This window comes from Balaenoptera ricei, chromosome 8, assembly GCF_028023285.1.
Source record: "Balaenoptera ricei isolate mBalRic1 chromosome 8, mBalRic1.hap2, whole genome shotgun sequence".
Lineage (NCBI taxonomy): Eukaryota > Metazoa > Chordata > Mammalia > Artiodactyla > Balaenopteridae > Balaenoptera > Balaenoptera ricei.
The window spans coordinates 63,728,587-63,745,339 of record NC_082646.1 but is presented as its reverse complement, the minus strand read 5'-3'; the positions used below and the strand labels follow the sequence as shown (position 1 = coordinate 63,745,339).

Here is a 16,753-nt window from a genome sequence, read left to right as displayed (position 1 = left end):
GTGACCTACAAGCAGAGGCAGGACCAAATCCAAAGCTGAACCTCAGGAGTTGTGCAAACAAAGAAGAGAAAGGGAAATCTCTCCCAGCAGCCTCAGGAGCAATGGATTAAATCTCTACAGTCACCTTGATGTACCCTGCACCTCTGGAATACCTGAATAGACAACGAATCATTCCAAAATTAAGGCGGGGGACTTTGGGAGCAACTATAGACATGGGGTTTGCTTTCTGCATCTAATTTGTTTCTGGTTTTATGTTCATTTTAGTTTAGTATTTAGAGCTTATTGTCTTTGGTAGATTTGTTTATTGATTTGGTTGCTTGCTTCCTTTTTTTTTTTATATATAGGTATATATATATTTTTGCTTTTTCTCTTTTTGTGAGTGTGCATGTGGATGCTTCTTTGTGTGATTTTGTCTGTATAGCTTTGCCTTTACCATTTGTCCTAGGTTTCTGTATGTCCTTTTTTTTGCAGGGGGGATAGTCCATAGGACTTGTTCTCATTGGTGGAGTTGTTTTTTGGATTGGTTGTTCTTTCTTTTTTCTATTATTTTTTAATTTTTTAAATTTTTAATAATATTTTATAATTTTTTTCTTTCTATCTTTCTTTTATTTTTTCTTCCTTTTCTTCTGAGCCAAGTGGCTGACAGGGTCTTGGTGCTCTGGCTGGGTGTCAGGCCTGAGCCTCTGAGATGGGAGACCCAGATTCAGGACACTGGTCCACGAGAGACCCCCTGGCCCAACGTAACATCAAATGGTGAAAGCTCTCCCAGAGATCTCGATCTCAATGCTAAGACCCAGCTCCAGTCAACGACCAGCAAGCTTCAGTGCTGGACACCCTATGCCAAACAACTAGCAAGACAGGAACACAACCCCACCCATTAGCAGAGAGGCTGCCTAAAATCATAATAAGGTCACAGACGCCACAAAACACACCACTGGATGTGGTCCTGCCCACCAGAAAGACAAGATCCAGCCTCATCCACCAGAACGCAGGCACCAGTCCCCTCCACCAGGAAACCTACACAACCCACTGAACCAACCTTACCCACTTGGGACAGATGCCAAAAACAACAGGAACTACAAACCTGCAGCCAGCGAAAAGGAGACCCCAAACACAGTAAGTTAAGCAAAATGAGAAGACAGAGAAATATGCAGCAGATGAAGGAGCAAGGTAAAAACCCACCAGACCAAACAAATGAAGAGGAAGTAGGCAGCCTACCTAAAAAAGAATTCAGAGTAATGATAGTAAAGATGATCCAAGATCTTGGAAACAGAGTGGAGAAAATACAATAAATGTTTAACAAGGACCTAGAAGAACTAAAAAGCAAACAAACAGTGATGAACAACACAGTAAATGAAATTAAAAATTCTCTAGAAAGAATCAATAGCAGAATAATTGAGGCAGAAAAACGGATAAGTGACCTGGAAGATAAAATAGTGGAAATAACTACCGCAGAACAGAATAAAGAAAAAAGAATGAAAAGAATTGAGAACAGTCTCAGAGACCTCTGGGACAAAATTAAACGCACCAACATTCGAATTATAGGGGTCCCAGAAGAAGAAGAGAAAAAAAAAGGGACTGAGAAAATATTTGAAGAGATTATAGTTGAAAGCTTCCCTAATATGGGAAAGGAAATAGTCAAACAAGTCCAGCAAACACAGAGAGTACCATACAGGATAAATCCAAGGAGAAACACACCAAGACACATATTAATCAAACTATCAAAAATTAAATACAAAGGAAAAATTTTAAAAGCAGCAAGGGAAAAGCAACAAATAACATACAAGGGAATCCCCATAAGGTCAACAGGTAATCTGTCAGCAGACACTCTGCAAGCCAGAAGGGTGTGGCAACACGTATTTAAAGTGATGAAAGGGGAAAACCTACAACCAGGATTACCCTACCCAGCAAGGATCTCATTCAGATTTGACACAGAACTTAAAACCTTCACAGACAAGCAAAAGCTAAGAGATTTCCGCACCACCAAACCAGGTTTACAACGAATGCTAAAGGAACTTCTCTAGGCAGGAAACACAAGAGAAGGAAAAGACCTATAATCACAAACGCAAAACAATTAAGAAAATGGTAATAGGAACATACACATCAATAACTACCTTAAATGTAAATGGATTAAATGCTCCAACTAAAAGACAGAGACTGCCTGAATGGATACAAAAACAAAAACCATACATATACTGTCTACCAGAGACCCATTTCATACCTAGGGACACATACAGACTGAAAGTGAGGGGATGGAAAAAGATATTCAATGCAAATGGAAATCAAAAGAAAGCTGGCATAGCAATTCTCATATCAGACAAAATAGACTTTAAAATAAACACTATTACAAGAGACAAAGAAGGACACTACATAATGATCAAAGGATCAATCCAAGAAGAAGATGTAACATTTGTAAATATTTATGCACCCAACATAGGAGCACCTCAATACATAAGGCAAATACTAACAGCCATAAAAGGGGAAATGGATAGTAACACAATCATAGTAAGGGACTTTAAAAGCATACTTTCACAAATGGACAGATCATCCAAAATTAAAATAAATAAGGAAACACAAGCCTTAAATGATACATTAAACAAGATGGATTTAATTGATATTTATAGGACAATCCATCTAAAAACAACAGAATACACTTTCTTCTCAAGTGCTCATAGAACATTCTCCAGGACAGATCATACCTTGGGTCACAAATCAAGCCTTGGCAAATTTTCAAAAATTGAAATTGTATCAAGTATCTTTTCCGATCACAATGCTATGAGACTAGGTATCAATTACAGGAAATAATCTGTAAAAAATACAAACACATGGAGGCTAAACAATACACTACTGAATAACCAAGAGATCACTGAAGAAATCAAAGGGGAAATCAAAAAATACCTATAGACAAAAGACAATGAAAACACAATGATCCAAAACCTATGGGATGCAGCAAAAGCAGTTCTAAGAGGGAAGTATATAACAATACAATCCTACCTCAAGAAACAAGAAACATCTCAAATAAACAACCTAACCTTACACCTAAAGCAATTAGAGAAAGAAGAAGAAAATAAAAGACAAAGTTAGCAGAAGGAAAGAAATCATAAAGATCAGATCAGAAATAAATGAAAAAGAACTGAAGGAAATGATAGCAAAGGTCAATAAAACTAAAAGCCCGTTCTTTGAGAGGATAACCAAATTGATAAACCATTAGCCAGACTCATCAAGAAAAAAAGGGAGAAGACTCAAATCAATAGAATTAAAAATGAAAAAGGAGAAGTAACAACTGACAGGGCAGAAATTAAAAGGATCATGAGAGATTACTACAAGCAACTATATGCCAATAAAATTGATATCCTGGAAGAAATGGATAAATTCTTAGAAAAGCACAACCTTACGAGACGGAACCAGGAAGAAATAGAAAATATAAACAGACCAATCAAAAGCACTGAAATTGAAACTGTGATTAAAAATCTTCCAACAAACAAAAGCCCTGGACCAGAGGGCTTCACAGGCGAATTCTATCAAACATTTAGAGAAGAGTTAATACCTATCCTTCTCAAACTCTTCCAAAATATAGCAGAGGGAGGAACACTCCCAAACTCATTCTATGAGGCCACCATCACACTGATGCCAAAACCAGACAAAGAAGTCACAAAGAAAGAAAACTACAGGCCAAAATCACTGATGAACATAAGTGTAAAAATCCTCAACAAAATACTAGCAAACAGAATCCAACAGCACATTAAAAGGATCATACACCATGATCAAGTGAGGTTTATCCCAGGAATGCAAGGATTCTTCAGTATACACAAATAAATCAATGTGATACACCATATTAACAAACTGAAGAATAAAAACCATATGATCATCTCAATAGATGCAGAAAAGGCTTTCTACAAAATTCAACACCCATTTGTGATAAAAACTCTCCAGAAAGTAGGCATAGAGGGAACTTATCTCAGCATAATAAAGGCTATATATGACAAACCCACAGCCAGCATCGTTCTCAATGGTGAAGAACTGAAACCATTTCCACTAAGATCAGGAACAAGACAAGGTTGCCCACTCTCACCATTACTGTTCAACATAGTTTTGGAAGTTTTAGCCACAGCAATCAGAGAAGAAAAAGAAATAAAAGGAATCCAAATAGGAAAAGAAGAAGTAAAGCTTTCACTGTTTGCAGATGACATGATACTATATAGAGAGAACCTTAAAGACGCTACCAGAAAACTATTAGAGCTAATCAATGAATTTGGTAAAGTAGCAGGATACAAAATTAATGCACAGAAATTTCTTGCATTCCTATACACTAATGATGAAAAATCTGAAAAAGAAATTAGGGAAACACTCCCATTTACCATTGCAACAAAAAGAATAAAATACCTAGATATAAACCTGCCTCAGGGGACAAAAGACCTGTATGCAGAAAACTATAAGACAGTGATGAAAGAAATTAAAGATGATACAAAGAGATGGAGAGATATACCATGTTCTTGGATTAGAAGAATCAACATTGTGAAAATGACTCTACTACCCAAAGTAATCTACAGATTCAATGCAATCCCTACCAAACTACCAATGGCATTTTTCACAGAACTAGAACAAAAAAATTCACAATTTGTATGGAAACACAAAAGACCCCGAATAGCCAAAGCAATCTTGAGAACGAAAAATGGAGCTGGAGGAATCGGCTCCCTGACTTCAGACTATACTACAAAGCTACAGTAATCAAGACAGTATGGTACTGGCACAAAAACAAATACAGATCAATGGAACAGGATAGAAAGCCCAGAGATAAACCTATGCACATATGGTCACCTTATCTTTGATAAAGGAGGCAAGGATATACAATGGAGAAAAGACAGTCTCTTCAATAAGTGGTGCTGGGAAAACTGGACAGCTACATGTAAAAGAATGAAATTAGAACACTCCCTAACACTATACACAAAAATAAACTCAAAATGCATTAAAGACCTAAATGTAAGGCCAAACACTATAAAACTCTTAGAGGAAAACATAAGCAGAACACTCCATGACATAAATCACAGCAAGATTCTTTTTGACCCACCTCCTAGAGAAATGGAAATAAAAACAAAAATATACAAATGGGACCAAATGAAATTTAAAAGCTTTTACACAGCAAAGGAAACTGTAAACAAGACAAAAAGACAACCCTCAGAATGGGAGAAAATATTTGCATATGAAGTAACTGACAAAGGTTTTATCTCCAAAATATACAAGTAGTTCATGCAGCTCAATATTAAAAAACAAACAACCCAATCCAAAAATGGGCAGAAGACCTAAATAGACATTTCTCCAAAGAAGATATACAGGTTGCCAACAAACACATGAAAGGATGCTCATCATCACTAATAATTAGAGAAATGCAAATCAAAACTACAATTCGGTATCACCTCACAACAGTTAGAATGGGCATCATCAGAAAATCTACAAACAACAAATGCTGGAGAGGGTGTGGAGAAAAGGGAACCCTTTTGCACTGTTGGTGGGAATGTAAATTGATACAGCCACTATGGAGAACAGTAAGGAGGTTCCTTAAAGAACTAAAAATAGAATTACCATATGACCCAGCAATCCCATTACTGGGCATATACCCTGAGAAAACCATAATTCAAAAAGACTCATGCACCCCAATGTTCATTGCAGCACTATTTACAATAGCCAGGTCATGGAAGCAACCTAAATGCCCATAGACAGATGAATGGATAAAGAAGTTGTGGTACATATATACAATGGAATATTACTCAGCCATAAAAAGGAACTAAATTGGGTCATTTGTTGAGACGTGGATGGATCTAGAGACTGTCATACAGAGTGAAGTAAGTCAGAAAGGGAAAAACAAATATCGTATATCAATGCATATATGTGGAACCTAGAAAAATGGTACAGATGAACTGGTTTGCAGGGCAGAAATAGAGACACAGATGTAGAGAACAAACGTATGGACACCAAAGGGGGAAAGTGGCGGGGGTTGGGGGTGGTGGTGTGATGAATTGGGCAATTGGGATTGACATATATACAGTAATATGTATAAAATGGATAACTAATAAGAATCTGCTGTATAAAAATATAAGTGCCTTCTTGATAAAATGTTTAAAATGTCATTTAAAAAAATGGGAGAAAATATTTGCAAATGAAGCAACTGACAAAGGATTTATCTCCTAAATATACAAGCAGCTCATGCAGCTCAGTATTAAAAAACAAACAACCCAATCCAAAAATGGGCAGAAGACCTAAATAGACATTTCTCCAAAGAAGATATACAGATTGCCAACAAACACATGTAAGGATGCTCAACATCACTAATAATTAGAGAAATGCAAATCAAAACTACAATGAGGTATCACCTCACACCAGTCAGAATGGCCATCATCAAAAATTCTACAAACAATAAATGTTGGAGAGGTTGTAGAGAAAAGGGAACCCTCTTGCACTGTTGGTGGGAATGTAAATTGATACAGTCACTATGGAGAACAGTATGGAGGTTCCTTAAAAAACTAAAAATAGAACTACCATATGACCTAGCAATCCCACTACTGGGCATATACCCAGAGAAAACCATAATTTAAAAAGAGTCATGTACCATGTTCATTGCAGCACTATTTACAATAGCCAGGACATGGAAGCAACGTAAGTGTCCATCAACAGATGAATGGATAAAGAAGATGTGGCACATATATACAATGGAATATAACTCAGCCATAAAAAAACGAAATTGAGTTATTTGTAGTGAGGTGGATGGACCTAGAGTCTGTCATACAGAGTGAAGTAAGTCAGAAAGAAAAACAAATACCGTATGCTAACATATATATATACATATATATATGAAATCTTTAAAAAAAAAAAAGGGTTCTGATGAACCCAGGGGCAGGACAGGAATAAAGACACAGATGTAGAGAATGGACTTAAAGACATGGGGAGGGGGAAAGGTAAGCTGGGACGAAGTGAGAGAGTGTCATGAACATATATACACTACCAAATGTAAAATAGATAGCTAGTGGGAAGCAGCCGCATGGCACAGGTACATCAGCTCGGTGCTTTGTGTCCACCCAGAGGGGTGGGATATGGAAGGTGTGAGGGAGACACAAGAGAGATGAGAAATGGGGATAAATGTATATGTATAGCTGATTCACTTTGTTATATAGCAAAAACTAACACACAATTGTAAAGCAATTATACTCCAATAAAGATGTTTTTAAAAAAAATTGAACAGAGTTCAAGCTTAATACCTGAACAAATTGGACATTTAGAGGAAGGTCAGAAGTAGGAAACTAAAAAGAGAAGTCAGAGAGGTGAGGAATGGATATATTATGGGAGCTAAAAAAGTATTTTAAGAGGACAGTGGTCAATTCATATAAAATCTGCTATAAAGTAGAGATAAATGAAGGCAGGTAAGTGCCCATGGTACCATCATATGGAGGTCATTTCTGGCCTCAGTGAGAGCAATTTCAGTGCAATTTGCAATATATCAATTTCAAATTAGATTTGAGGGAGTTGGCTGAATACAGAAGTACTTCTTGATATTTTGATGTGAAGAGGAGCAGAAATTTGGAGGAGGATATAAGATCATGGAAGGAAGGATTATGTAGGTATTAATCAACAAAGACTTTTTTAAAACATCAGAAAATTTTTGACCGAACTCCTAGAGAAATGGAAATAAAAACACAAATAAACAAATGGGACCTAATGAAACTTAAAAGCTTTTGCACAGCAAAGGAAACCATAAACAAGACCAAAAGACAACCTTCAGAATGGGAGAAACTATTTGCTAATGAAGCAACTGACAAAGGATTAATCTCCAAGATTTACAAGCAGCTCATGCAGCTCAATAACAAAAAAACAAACAACCCAATCCAAAAATGGGCAGAAGACCTAAATAGACATTTCTCCAAAGAAGATATACAGATTGCCAACAGACACATGAAAGAATGCTCAACATCATTAATCATTAGAGAAATGCAAATCAAAACTACAATGGGATATCATCTCACACCGGTCAGAATGGCCATCAACAAAAAATCTAGAAACAATAAATGCTGGAGAGGGTGTGGAGAAAAGGGAACCCTCTTGTACTGTTGGTGGGAATGTAAATTGATACAGCCACTATGGAGAACAGTATGGAGGTTCCTTAAAAAACTACAAGTAGAATTACCATACGACCCAGCAATCCCACTACTGGGCATACACCCTGAGAAAACCATAATTCAAAAAGAATCACGTACCAAAATGTTCATTGCAGCTCTATTTACAATAGCCAGGACATGGAAGCAACCTAAGTGTCCATCATCGGATGAATGGATAAAGAAGATGTGGCACATATATACAATGGAATATTACTCAGCCATAAAAAGAAACGAAATGGAGTTATTTGTAGTGAGGTGGATGGAGTTAGAGTCTGTCATACAGAGTGAAGTAAGTCAGAAAGAGAAAAACAAATACTGTATGCTAACACATATATATGGAATCTAAGGGGAAAAAAAAAAAGGTCATGAAGAACCTAGTGGCAAGACGGGAATAAAGACACAGACCTACTAGAGAATGGACTTGAGGATATGGGGAGGGGGAGGGGTAAGATGTGACAGGGTGAGAGAGTGTCATGGACATATATACACTACCAAATGTAAAATAGATAGCTAGTGGGAAGCAGCTGCATAGCACAGGGAGATCAGCTCGGTGCTTTGTGACCACCTAGAGGGGTGGGATAGGGAGGGGGGGAGGGAGGGAGACGCAATAGGGAAGAGATATGGGAACATATGTATATGTATAACTGATTCACTTTGTTATAAAGCAGAAACTAACACACCATTGTAAAGTAATTATACTCCAATAAAGATGTTTAAACATTAAAAAAAATAAAAATAAAATGTGTAAATTTGTGAAAAAAAAAAAAAAAAGAAAAAAGCTGATTTTATTTAAAGACTAGGACCAGGTGGTGCAGTGGTTGAGAATCTGCCTGCCAATGCAGGGGACACGGGTTCGAGCCCTGGTCTGGGAAGATCCCACATGCTCCGGAGCAACTAGGCCCGTGAGCCACAACTACTGAGCCTGTGCATCTGTAGCCTGTGCTCCGCAACAAGAGAGGCCGCGATAGTGAGAGGCCCACACACAGCGATGAAGAGTGGCCCCCGCTTGCCGCAACTAGAGAAAGCCCTAGTACAGAAACAAAGACCCAACACAGCCAAAAATAAATTAATTAATTAATTAAAAAAAAAAAAAAAAGACGAGGACCAGGATCAAGAATTAATCCTCCAAGGTGGGATGTCATAGCTTGACCTCTCTAATCCTATATGTCCTGAATACTCTCCCAAGGTGAAGGAGCCTAAGAAAATCAACAAGAAGAATTTCCAGGAGCCAATATTACCTCAACCCATCCAAGCTCCTTCCTTTTGGTAGGAATTCCAGGTTTGGAGCACTCGCATATCTGGATCTCCATTCCCTTCTGCTTTGCCTATACTCTGGTCCTGCTGGGAAACTGCACACTTTTTTTTTATTATCCTGGTTAATGTAGCCCTTCATGAAGCCATGTACCTCTTCCTGGCCATGTTGGCAACCATTGATCTGGTCCTTTCTTCTTCAGCACTGCCTAAAATGCTTGCCATATTCTGGTTCAGGGACTGAGAGATCAACTTCTATGCCTGCCTGGTCCAGATGTTCTTTCTCCACTCCTTCACTGTCATAGAGTCGGCAGTGCTGCTGGCCATGGCCTTTGACCACCAAGTGGCCATCTGCAAACCACTGCACTACACCTTACTAGACCACTTATCACCAAGATTGGCATGGCTGCTGTGACTCAGGCTGTGACACTAATGACTCTACTCCCCTTTGTGCTCAGACGCTTCCACCACTGCTGATGTCCAGTGATTGCCCACTACTACTGTGAGCACATGGCTGTGGTAAGGCTGGCCTGTGGGGACACTCACTTCAACAATATCTATGGCATTGCTGTGGCCATGTTCATAGTGGTATTGGACCTGCTCTTTATTATCCTGTCTTATGTCTTCATCCTTCAGGCAGTTCTATAGCTTGCCTCTCAGAAGGCCCCGTTACAAGGTTTTTGGGACATACATGTCCCATATAGGTGCCATTTTAGCCTTTTACACACTTGTGGTCATCTCCTCAGTGATGCACCGTGTGGCTTGCTGGGCTGCCCCACCTGTGCACATATTCCTTGCCAATTTCTATCTGCTCTTCACACCCATGGTCAATCCCATCATCTATGAGGTCAAGACCAAGCAGATTCGTGAACGAGTCTTAGGATTATTCCTGAGAAAAGATGTGTAAATGGACAATGAGGGACAGGTGGAGAAAGAATGGGACAGGTGGAGAAAGAGTGGGACATGTTGAATGCTGGAGTGGGGATGGTGATATAATAAGTAGAGGGCTGCCAGAGTCTCCTTGTTTAGGCCCTTCCTGGTAAAATGAAAAAACTAAATAATGTCCCAAAATTCTCAAGGGTCTCCAGTCTGATTAGGACTCAAGGGTCTGAGTCCTTGGACTCAAACTGCTGACTTTGTTCTTTCTTCATGGAGTCCTCATTAATGATATGGGCTTCATAAAGGCTTAACCAACTCTCCTCTTGGTGACATCACCTAAAAACAAAGATGCTTCCAAGTTCGATTACTTAAGAGAAGACCAAGAATCTTAGTTTCTACCCTGAGTCCATGAGAATTTGGTTAATTCTCTACTCAGTCCTCTCTCAGGTCTTAACATTCCATCTGATATGAGAATCCTTCCTTAGTCACTCTGACAGGTGGTGTCCAGCCTCGGACTAAATGCTTACAATTTTGGAGAGCTTGTGACCTTCCAGGGATAAAGGTTCTCAGTGCTAAGTGAGGTGCTGATGTAACAAATACCTAAAATATATAAGTGGATTTGGAACTGGGAAATGAGTAGAGGTTACAAAATTTGAGGTACATGTTAGAAAAAGCCTATATTGCCTCAAAGATATTGTTGGTAGAAATATGGACATTAAAGGCAATTCTGGTTTTTATATGTCCAAACCTTGACAAATTTAAAAGGTAATAATAGCTGGACAATTTTCTTCCATGCAAAGTAAGCAAAAAATCTACAGTATGAAATTGATTCTTCTCCACAACTGAATTAAGGAGCAGTAAATACAGAGGTATAAATGGATGCACCTAACACACATTCTCACCTGGTAAGATTTTACCTTCTTTAAAGATAAACAAAAAATATGAAGATTTTTGTCCCTATGATTACCGCTAACAATGCTGTGAACTCAGAAGTCTTTTCTTGTAACATTCTGCATTATTTTTCTATTACTGCTCTAACAAGTTAGCACAAACTTAGGGAGAGGCTTAAAACAGCACTAATTAATTTTCTTACAGTTCTTCAGTTAGGTTAGAAATCCAACATGAGTTTCACTGAGGTAAAAATCAAGGCATGGGTAGGGCTGCTTTCCTTCTGGAGGCTCTGGTGAAGAATTCATTTCCTTGTTTTTTGCAGTTTCTGGAGACCATCTGCTTTCCTTGGCTTGTGGTCCTCTTCTTCCATGTTCAACTTCAGCAATGTCTCATTTTTCTGACTCAACCAGGAAAGGTTCTCTGCTTTTAAGGATTTAGATTGGTCCACCAGGATAGTCTAGGATACTCTCTCAAATTCTGTGCTCTACTACAAGCAACTATATGCCAATAAAATGGACAATCCAGAAGAAATGGACAAATTCTTAGAAAGGTACAACCTTCCAAGACTGAACCAGGATAAAATAAAAAATATGAACAGACCAATCACAAGTAATGAAATTGAAACTTTGATTTAAAAACTTCCAAACAAAAGTCCAGAACCAGATGGCTTCACAGGAGAATTCTATCAAACATTTAGAGAAGAGCTAACACCAATCCTTGTCAAACTCTTCCAAAAAATTGCAAAGGGAGGAGCACACCCAAGCTCATTCTATGAGGCCACCGTCACCCTGATACCAAAACCAAAGATATCACAAAAAAGAAAATTACAGACCAATATCACTAATGAACATAGAGGCAAAAATCCTCAACAAAATACTAGCAAACAGAATCCAAAAACAGATTAAAAAGATCATACTCTGTGATCAAGTGGGATTTATTCAAGGGATGCAAGGATTCTTCAATATACACAAATCAATCAATGTGATACACCATATTAACAAACTGAATAAAAACCATATGATAATCTCAATAGACACAGAAAAAATTTTAACAAAATTCAACACCCATTTATGATAAAAACTCTCCAGAAAGTGGGAATAGAAGGAAACTACCTCAACATAATAAAGGCCATATACAACAAAACCACAGCAAACTTCATTCTCAATGGTGAAAAAATGAAAGACCAGGAACAAGACAAGGGTGTCCACTCTCGCCACTATTATTCAACATAGTTTTGGAAGTCCTAGTCATGGCAATCAGAGAAGAAAAAGAAATAAAAGGAATCCAAATTGGAAAAGAAGCAAAACTGTCACTGTTTGCAGATGGCATGATACTATACATAAAAAATCCTAAAGATGCCACCAGAAAGCTACTAGAGCTAATCAATGAATTTGGTAAAGTTGCAGGATACAAAATTAATTCACAGAAATCTCTTGCATTCCTATAAACTAACAACACAAAATCAGAAAGAGAAATTAAGGAAATAATCACATTTACCATTGCAACAAAAAGAATAAAATACCTAGGAATAAACTTACCTAAAGAGGCAAAAGAAAACTATAAGATACTGATGAAAGAAATCAAAAATGACACAAACAGATGGAGAGAGATACCATGTTCTTGGATTGGAAGGATCAATATTGTGAAAATGACTATACTACCCAAAGCAATCTACAGATTCAATGCAATCCCTATCAAAATACCAATGACATTTTTCACAGAATTAGAACAAAAAATTTTACAATTTGTATGGAAACACAAAAGACCCCAAATAGCCAAAGCAATCTTGAGAATGAAAAACAGAGCTGGAGGAATCAGGCTCCCTGACTTCAGACTATACTACAAAGCTACAGTAATCAAGACAGTATGGTACTGGCACAAAAACAGAAATAGAGATCAATGGAACAGGATAGAAAGCCCAGAAATAAACCCATGCACTTGTGGTCAATTAATCTATGACAAAGGAGGCAAGACTATACAGTGGAGAAAAGACAGTCTCTTCAATAAGCGTTGCTGGGAAAGCTGGACAGCTACATGTAAAGGAATGAAATTAGAACATTCTCTAATACCATACACAAAAATAAACTCAAAATGGATTAAAGATCTAAATGTAAGACCAGATACTGTAAAACTCTTAGACAAAAACATAAGCAGAACATTGTTTGACACAAATTTCAGCAATATCTTTTTTGATCCACCTCCCGGAGTAATGAAAATAAAACCAAACGTAAACAAATAGACCTAATTAAACGTAAAAGCTTTTGCACAGTAAAGGAAACCATAAACAAAGCAAAAAGACGACACATAGAATGGGAGAAAATATGATGAAGCGACTGACAAGGGATTAATCTCCAAAATATATAAACAGCTCATGCAGCTCAATATCAAAAAAACAAACAGCCCAATCAAAAAATGGGCAGAAGACCTAAACAGACATTTCTCCAAAGAAGACATACAGATGGCCAAGAGGCACATGAAAAAAAGCTCAACATCACTAATTATTAGAGAAATGCCAATCAAAACTACAATGAGGTATCACCTCACACTGGTCAGAGTGGCCATCACCAAAAAAATCTACAAACAATAAATGCTGGAGAGGGTGTGGAGAAAATGGAACCCTCTTACACTGTTGGTGAGAATGTAAATTGATACAGCCACTATGGAGAACAGTATGGAGGTTCCTTACAAAACTAAAAATAGAACTACCATATGACCCAGCAATCCCACTCCTGGGAGTATACCCAGAGAAAACCATAATTCCAAAAGATACATGCACCTCAATATTCATTGCAGCACTATTTACAATAGCCAGGACATGGAAGCAACCTAAACGTCCATTAACAGAGGAATGGATAAAGAAGTTGTGGTACATATATACAATGGGAGCTTTTTTATTATCATTGCTAAGGTCTCTAGTTATAACCTTGTTAGGTCTATAGTCCCTTTTTTTTTTAAATTTTTATTGGCGTATAATTGCTTTACAATGTTGTGTTAGTTTCTGCTGTACAATGAAATGAATCAGCTATATGTATACCTATATCCCCTCCCTCTTGGACCTCCCTCCCACCTCCCACATCCCACCCATCTAGGTCATCACAGAGCACCGAGCTGAGCTTCCTGTGCTTTATAGCATGTTCCTGCCACCTATCTATTTAATGCATGGAGGGTGGGACGAACTGGGAGATTAAGATTGACATATAGTCTCTTTTAAAAATTTATCTTCTGCAATTTGTGTGTTATTGTTATAACAACTTGAAAATAAATCATGACACTTAAAACAAATAAAGGCAATTCTGGTTAGGGCTCAGAAAAAGAACTGTAGAGAAAATTTCTATCTTCTTAGAAGATAGAACAGATAACATACATCATCATGAACAGAACTTTGGTAGAATATGAACAATAAAGGTGCTTCTGGTACTGTCTCAGACAGAAAGGTGGGATGTGTTATTGGAAACTGGAGGAAAGGTGATCCTAATTACAGTTTGGCCATGTTTTTTGCCACTTTGTTTTTAAATTTTGTGCAATACAGAACTTGTAAGTGATGAACTTGGATATTTAGCTGATATTTCTAAACAAAGTCTTGAAGATATGTCCTGGTTTTACCTTGCTTCTTACAGTAAAATGAGAGAGGAAAGAGATAAATTGAAGAAGGATTTGTTAAGCAAAAAAGAACCAGAACTTGAATATCTGGAAAACTCTCAGCCCATTTATATGCAAAAAATTAGAATGTATTGAGGAGAAAACATCTAGGGCATGCTTGGGAAACCATTTTTTAAAATGATTAGGTTTGTGACTTGTTGATCCAAATAGCCATTTCAGCAGAAACCAGGGATAGAAGTAGATTTATGTGCAAAGACCTGTGGAGGACCCTTTTGTGGAGCCTAATAACATGCTACTAAAAAACCAATACATCAATGAAGAAATCAAGGAGGAAATCAGTAAATACCTTGAGACCAATGAAAATAAAAACACACTTTTCCCATGGGATGTAGCAAAAGCAGTTCTAAGATGGAATTTTCTAATAATACGGGCCTACCAAAGAAACATCTTAAACAACCTAACCTACTATCTAAAAGATTTATAGAAAGAAGAATAAAGATGAATGCCAGAAGGAAGGAAATAAGATCAGAGAGGAAATAAGTAAAATAGAAACCAAAAATCAATAGAAAATATCAATGAAACCAAGAGCTGTTTTTTTGAAAAGATAAAATTGATCAGCCTTTAGCCTGCCTCATTAAGAAAAAAGATAGAGTACCCAAATAAACAAAATAAGAAATGAAAGAGGAGAAATTACAACCAATATCACAGAAATACAATCATAAGAATACTATGAACAGTTATATTCCCCCAAAATGGACAACTTAGAAGAAATGGATGCATTGCTACAAACATACAATCTTTTAAGACTGAATTAGGAAAAAAGTATATAATGTGAACAGACCAATTACTAGTATTGAAATTGGATCAGTAGTCAAAAACCTCCCAAAAAAACAAAAGTCCAGGACCAGACATCTTTACAGGGGAATTCTGCCAAACATATAAAGAAGAGTTTTTAATACCTATCCTTCTCAAACTATTCAAAAAAATTGAAGAGGAGGGATCACTCCCAAATCCATTATATCAGGCCACCATTACCCTGATACCAAACCACACAAAGACACTACCAAAAAAGAAGAAGAAGGAGGAGGAGGAGGAGGAGAAAGGGGAGGAGGAGGAGGGAGAGGAGAAGGAGGGGGAAGAGGGAGAGGAGGGGAGAAAGAAAATTACAGGGCACTATCTCTGATGCATATAGATGCAAATATCCTTAAGAAAATATTAGCAAGCCAAATTCAACAATATATAAAAAGGATCATACACCATGATCAAGTGGAATTTATTCCAGGGATGCGAGGATGGTTCAATATCCACAAAAAATCAATGTGATACACATTAACAAAACACATATAAATCACATGATCATCTCAATAGATGCAGGAAAAGCATTTGACAAAATTCAACACCCATTCATGATAAAAACTCTCAACAAAGTGGGTATAGAGACACCATATTTCAACATAATAAAGACCATTTATGCAAACGCACAGCTAACATCATACTCAATGGTGAAAAACAGATAAGTTTTCATCTAAAATCAGGAACACAAGGATGGCCACTTCACCATTTCTATTTAACATAGTATTGGAAGTCCTAGCTTCAGCAATCAGACAAGAAGTAAAAGGCATCCAAATTGGAAGAGAAGTAAAACTGTCACTATTTGCAGATAACATGATAGTATATATAAAAAACCCTGAAGTCTCTACGAAAAAACTATTAGAATAAATGAATTCAGTAAAGTTGCAGGATATGAGATAATATACAGAAATCTGTTGCTTTTCTATACACTAGTAATAAACTATCAGAAATAGAAATCAAGAAAACAATCTCATTTACAATTGCATCAAGAAATACAAAATATCTAGGAATAAACTTCACCAAGGAGGTGAAAGACCTATACTCTAAAAATTATAAGACATTGACGAAGGAAACTGAAGTTGATACATGTAAAGGGAAAGATATCTTATTTTCATGGATTGGAAGAATTAATATTG

At 37.2% G+C, this 16,753-nt stretch overlaps 1 pseudogene; it reads left to right on the top strand.

The window, feature by feature from the left end:
• The first annotated feature begins 391 nt into the window (after window positions 1-391).
• Window positions 392-10,302, top strand: LOC132369812 (olfactory receptor 52K1-like; annotated as a pseudogene).
• Window positions 10,303-16,753: the final 6,451 nt, after the last annotated feature.